The following is a 6,523-nucleotide window of genomic DNA, read 5'->3' as shown; positions in this document are numbered from 1 at the left end:
TAAATGGATTATTTAGAGTTGAGCATGTTGGTTTTCTTGTTTGAAAAAGTATGAAGTGAAACTAAACTGAATGAATTTTTTGATATAGGGAAAACAAAAGTGTGTTGATGCTGACCCGAATTTACTGACCTTTACTTCATTAAAAATTCAACTATGATCTTTTTTCTTTAATAATTAATGACAGACAAAAAATTCTAGGGTGTTTGGTGTGAACACGAAGAAGCAGCATGGCCTAAAGGGCAGTCAGAGGATGAATTGAGGGGCTGCACTATAAGATAAACAGGCATTAATTTTGTCATGCAAAGCAACTCTTACAGAGTCCAAGAATAAAAATGGAGCTGGATATAGACGTAATACATCCACTTTAAAGGTGGCTTTGGTCAAAAATAACAAGCCAATAGTAAACTCTTCAATAAAAAGAAATCCTCAGTGGATTTCAGAAAGGTTGGTGCCATTAAAAGGGAGTGAGTGTGTGTTCAGTGGACCGGACGGCGCTCTGCAGTGGAGGAGTCAGGAGGAGGCTACAGGATGTCTGCAGGTGTCTGCCTGCAACTCCCTGTTGAGACTGAAGAGGCAACCTTCTTTCCCTCCACAACAACAGATTTGATAACCAAATTTGATGTTGGCATACGTGGCAAATGGAGGCTCTGCTTCTGACAAGGCAGCACTGTCAAAAACCAGCTGTTAAAGATCCACATTCTCCTACAACAGGAAACATCCTCTAAGAAATAAATGTAAATCCAGCCTTGTTGTTCTGATATTATCCCAACAGACTGCACCCCATGACCTATTCCAAATTAGACCTATTCTTTACAGAGAAATCACATTCTTAATGTGAACCAGGAAACACTTAACAACAACAATACTTTCAAGGAAACACTTTAAACAACACTAGCATTGCAGCACAACAGGCTGGGAGGAAGCACACAATGAATACCTCTGACTCCGGTCTGTGTTGGGCTCATAGGTCCGTTTGAGTTATTTGTAGGAGACATCTCTATCTTACACTGAACTTTACTAAGCTGCAGCTCTTTCCTCTCCACTCACTTTCCTCCCCCAACCTCTCCTGACCCCACTGTCATTGTCGCCATTGATTTCCATCTACTTTGCTTTTGCTGAATCCCGCTGATGTCGCCAACGTCACTTCCATCTGCCTGTCTGTCCGTCAGGCTGCTGTCCCAGGACACTAAAGCAGCTCGTGAGGCCGAGGAGGAAGAGAAGCAGAAAGACCGGGGGTTGGGGTGAAAAGAGCTAGATTCATTTAGCACGCGCGCACACACACAGGCACTGATGTAATGAGTCTAATGATTTGCATCCAGTTGGAAGATCACAAATTGGAGCCCACACCGCGATTCATCATTCACTGGTTTATCTGTGGTAGTGGTGAGAAAACGCAGCTGAACAGAAAGCTGAAGGGATTGTGCAAAAATCACAGAAGGGAGGTCAAGATGATTATGAAAGTATTCACATATTGCATCACTTGATGTTTCAATTGCCACTGCCGCAGAAAAATTTCTATGAAACAGCACCGCTCATTTCCACACAGAACATGTTAGTTCCCCTTTCTCTCAGTAGTCAACTTGCCAGGAGCTGATGATGACACTGATGATGATGATGATGATGATGATGATTCAGTGAACTGTTAAAGGGCATTTCAGGAAAAGTCCCTGCAGGAAAAGGGTCATGAACCTCAGATGCCAAGTGGAACCATGACAGCCTTTCTTAGCAAAAGCAGCTGACTTAACAGCTGTACTGAAAGATACAAGCACACTGTACCATAGTCTCTGCTTCTACATGTAGTTTCATGCAAAAAATCTGCCGCGTAATCAACATTTCTCAAAAGACACGTCATTTGATTTAGTCAGTTTGGGCTCTAAAACATTTTCTGTTCGCCTTAGGTTGCGCACTTGAAGATTAACTGATTAATCAAGAATAAAGACTTAGCTGTAGCCCTGGCACTTATCACCTTTCTGGGAAATGTTAGATTCATTTAATTTATTTAACTAAATGTGTGAAAAATCCAGATTCTTAACCGCACTGAAGATAAGATTATATCAGATTTATTCACAGTGAAGTAACACATTCACAGATATTAACAGGATAACTACAGCGTCCATTAGAGATCGTGAGAATGTCTGTCTCCTGTAAGAACAATTATGAGGCGGTGTCATGTGCAACACAGAACCGAGTGCAGGCAAATAGCTGCGGGCACACTCAGCACACACACACACATATCCTAACTTATATACGTTTCTTTCCATCAAAATGTCACTAATAATATTTCTCCCTGATGAATCCACTGCACTTTTCTAACTATTTAATGTTGTCTTATGCTGTGTAAGAAGATCTGATATATGTGTAAATTGCAGCACGATGAAAAGTACATGTCAAGACTCAACTATATATTTTAAGAAAAAATTAGCCTGAGCAGTAACAAAATTGAATTTATGTTAGAAAAGGCTTTGTGGGTGAATGCAGACAGCTCGGAGACAAATCAAAATGCTTCCTGAAGCTAACAAAACAAAAGAGCTATAAATCAGATTCACACATTCATGACAACAACCAGAGTGAAACAGAGCAAAGCAGCTGTTACAGAAACCAGAGAGACGGCTATGGGACACTTCAGAGTGTTTTCTGACAGTGGCTGCATGTGTAGCCCTCCTTTATGCAAGCAGAGTACATGTCAAGTGACCTGCTTTCCATTATCAGTACAAAATGCAGATGAGGAAGTGCTTTATCTCCTAGAGAGCAGTGCAGAGCCAACAGCTCCCACCTCCACTGCAGAAAAATATTGAGGTTATCAAGACAATTAACCTCTGATCGAGTCTTTAAATCTCACTTTGCTTATACCCAAGAACTATGTTCAAACTCAACAATGGCTGTACAACCGACACAAACATCCATTGACAGTAAACGGTTTCAGATGGCTCATGAATGTTTAGCTCAAGAATCAACATTATAAAGAATTAATTACCCATGCAGATACCCATCACCATTCATGCTAATTTTACCTTTTTTGCCCTCAGCTGTGCAGGCGAAGCTTGTGGTGATGTCTGACGTCACTGTGCAGGCAGAGGCGGCCCGGTTTTTCACTCTGTACAGACAAGGCACAAACATCTTATTAAAAAATGATACCAACTTCTGTTCGGTGTTACATAATTGTAAAGTTTCTTTTATAATGCCAAACAGGTGAGCCTAACTTGTGGAATAAAATGTGGCACGGTGTTTTCAGCTTTTTGCATGTCATATAATCTGTGTGTGGTACTGATAATGTGTGTATGTGTAGCTGTAATCAGTTCCACGCTCATCAGAGCATTCACACAGACTTCGTCTATTGTTTGTGAGGAGTACGAACAAAGAGGCTCAAGACGGTCTATCTGTATTGTAAACAAGCTGGCAGACTCCACAATCAGTCGTTATGGTACAATAAAAAATTATTACTTAAAGTGAAACCATTGTTTAATGAACCCATGTTTGTAATTGACTTCTTGGATAGAGGAGGGGAAATTATGTTGGATGATTGTTTTGCAGAAAAGCACAGCGCAGTTTGTGATTTTTTTTTCCACACATATAATCAGATTTATACAGCTAAATGGAAAAATGTTCCCAAGTACAGAGCCCTGCATCAGGGATACAACACGGAGGAGTGAGAAAAAAAAGAAGACTAAGACAATATATCAGATATATTTTCATGCTAATGAAATATTTGCTTTTATTGGACATATGCGTCCCATGGAACAGTTTCTTTTTTCTATTTAGTTAAGTTTCAAGCTTGAAGGCACTTACTGCTCGGCTTTGTCAAAAGGAAGAGGGGTCAAGTCTCCACTTATTTTAGTGTTTTAATGATTAATTTTGGCTTAAAGCTGAAAAGTATATAATTCAGATATTTACAGTTATCACTGAACTATAACAGTTTGTGATGTATGTCTTAGTCACACAGGCCTGGAGACTGGTCAGTGACACGCTTGCTGAAGGTTGCTGGCTGGAAATATGGTGCTGTTCCCAAACCCTCCTTGTGTCTGCTTTGGTTGACAGTAGACTGCCTCGGTCACCTGGTGGAAGGCACCAACTTGCCTGCAAACACTCACCACCATCTGCTCCCTCAGCAGTAATGAAACTGAAAGCGTGTAACATAAACCAGAAGCAAAGATTCTGAAGTAAAAGTGGTGCCTCACCAGTGAAACCAACATGGTTCAAAAGGCACACTTTTAATTTGAAGGTGAACTCTTCAAAGTTTTAAAGCTACTTTATCGTTGAGTGTTTGCAGACAGGTCAGTCTCATTCACTACAGCAATCTGCTAAAGACCAAAGCATCACAATGAGGTTTCAGGTGCAGCACCGACCGATTTCACCTAGTGACTGCCAGCAACCATGATGCAGTCTTCAAAGAAGTTTGTATACACACAAGCAAGCAGGTATGCAAATACATTTAAAAACATCATTTAAAGTAGGCTTTGCAAAATTCTTCCTGGAAAAAGTTCTTGATCTGCACAGAGCCGTAAAGAGAAACAAACACACATGCTCCCTGACTTGATTAACTTCACAATCCACCTCCATCCTCAACCTCTGTCTTAAACATAGATGGAAACACAGACGATAAGTTGAGGCAAAGTGAAGGAGCTTAGTGCTCTGTGATTAGAGGCTAAACAATGAGAAGGAGGGCCCTTGAAGTAGGACATAAAGATAGGGGAGAAGGGGGGCCAGAGAAGCAGCAGACATAATGTCCTGAGGGGCAGGCCCATTACTGTCTGGCAAATACAGTTCTGATCAATAATGATCAATCAGAGTACACTTATCCTGCCGCACAAAGCATAATCACACTGTCTTTGGCAGTGGGGGAGAGCAGGGGTGGAGCAGGGTCAGTGATTGCATGAGCATCTATTTTACTACAACAGTGAGGGTCCTTAAAGCTAGCAGCGTCAGCACAGATTTAAGGCTCAGGCTCCACTCCACTGCACTGAAAATGAAATTAAACTCAAAGTGAAAACTTCCCAACCATGGAAGACTTTGCACCGCAGACCCCTGAAAGTAATTACACCTGCCTGTCAGTGTAAGAAACTGTACACACACACACACACACACACACACACACACACACACACACACACACACACACACACACACACACGCGAACCCTACCTCTCTCTGAAGGACACATTATAGCAGTAAAATCAAGAAAACACTCTCCCTAACATCTATTACTTGTCATGTTCTCATGTTATTGCTAAGGATTGTCTATTGCATTGGAGTCACACTGGGTTAAATATGTACACTTGGGTTTTAAGGGGTATTTATTATTTTCTTCTTTTTTTTTTTGGGTTGTATGGAAGCCCCAAACGCAATTTCATTGTTCTTGACAATGACAATAAATAAATACTACTACTACTATGCAGAAGCATAGAATGAAAACTAGCTCTATGTTTACTGAGTACGCCTACATGTACAAAAACTTAAAGACAACAAAAGTCATCATCTTCTTCATCTGACAAAGTTGTACTGTTGTCAGAATGTTTCAGGGAACAGAGTTAACGCTTTATTCGTTTTTCAAAAGTAATCTCACTTTTTACTGCAGTAAATTACATGAAATTTTATGTAAAGTTTGAGGAGAGATGCAAAACATATGAGCTGCACCACGTCGCATCACAGCAGGGAAACAAATATGATGACACTGCTGCATCAAAACCCAACCACTGTGGGGGCTTTTTAAACTTTCTTTGTTAAACCAGACTTTCTGCCTCAGGCTCTGCACATGCTCACATGGAAGGGAGCATTTAATGCTTTCTTGTTACACAGTAAATGGACCTATTGAGAGCGGCATAGTACAGTCAGAGACATTATCAGAGGACAAGTAACAATGACCTACACAAACTCAAACACACATTTCGACTGTCACTTATTTCTAACACACTTTAAAAATAGTACATAAAAAAGGCCATTTATGTCTAAAACTTTTCCACAGCTTAATGAAGCAGTCATGGGAATCGCATACGCCCATTCGTAGTGCAGTCCTCTTATAAACCACCTGCATGCCACAAAACACGTTAGTCAAAGGAGATGGCTCTGCTGCATTGTGTGGTCCAGTGGTCCTGATGAATGGCTGTGTCAGAGCAGAGCACGCTGCTGTAGAAGTTCAGAAAATCCAATGAATACCATGGATGAAGACAAATGACCTCTGTGGCCCCCACAAGCACCACATGTTCACACCACTAACCCTTCACATGCAGCAGAGAGCAGAGCTGAGCTAAGAGCAGGTGTTCACAGGTCCCTGCTGACCGAGGCTTTAGTTTTGTATATCTGCACGAACAGCAGTGGAGTGACTGTCTGCTTCTGTGATTGCTGCCAGAACAGGCCTGATCCCCCTGTGTGTACGTCTGTGTACATATGTTATGTTTTCAGGACAGTGGGATACAGACTTCAGTGTGAAGCTATAAATAAATAAATTCTGCTACAGACATTTCAGAGAAGAACAAGAAATTTTACCTGCAGAAGATGTGCAGCAACCACTGATGGCATTAAAAGAGAG

The 6,523-nt window shown here is 41.1% G+C and overlaps 1 protein-coding gene across 2 annotated transcripts in view; it reads right to left on the bottom strand.

Moving 5' to 3' along the window:
• Positions 1-6,523, bottom strand: part of sipa1l3 (signal-induced proliferation-associated 1 like 3) — an 84,670-nt gene that overhangs the window by 31,526 nt on the left and 46,621 nt on the right. For both annotated transcript variants that reach the window (XM_005742130.1, XM_005742129.1), the window contains one exon: positions 3,012-3,094. The gene's annotated coding sequence lies outside the window, so the exon portion shown is untranslated. The remainder of the gene's footprint in view (positions 1-3,011; positions 3,095-6,523) is intronic.

Source organism: Pundamilia nyererei, unplaced genomic scaffold, assembly GCF_000239375.1.
Source record: "Pundamilia nyererei isolate P.nyererei 1_Seehausen unplaced genomic scaffold, PunNye1.0 scaffold00117, whole genome shotgun sequence".
NCBI lineage: Eukaryota > Metazoa > Chordata > Actinopteri > Cichliformes > Cichlidae > Pundamilia > Pundamilia nyererei.
Note: the sequence above shows the minus strand (reverse complement) of the source record. Positions and strands in the feature narration are given on the sequence as shown.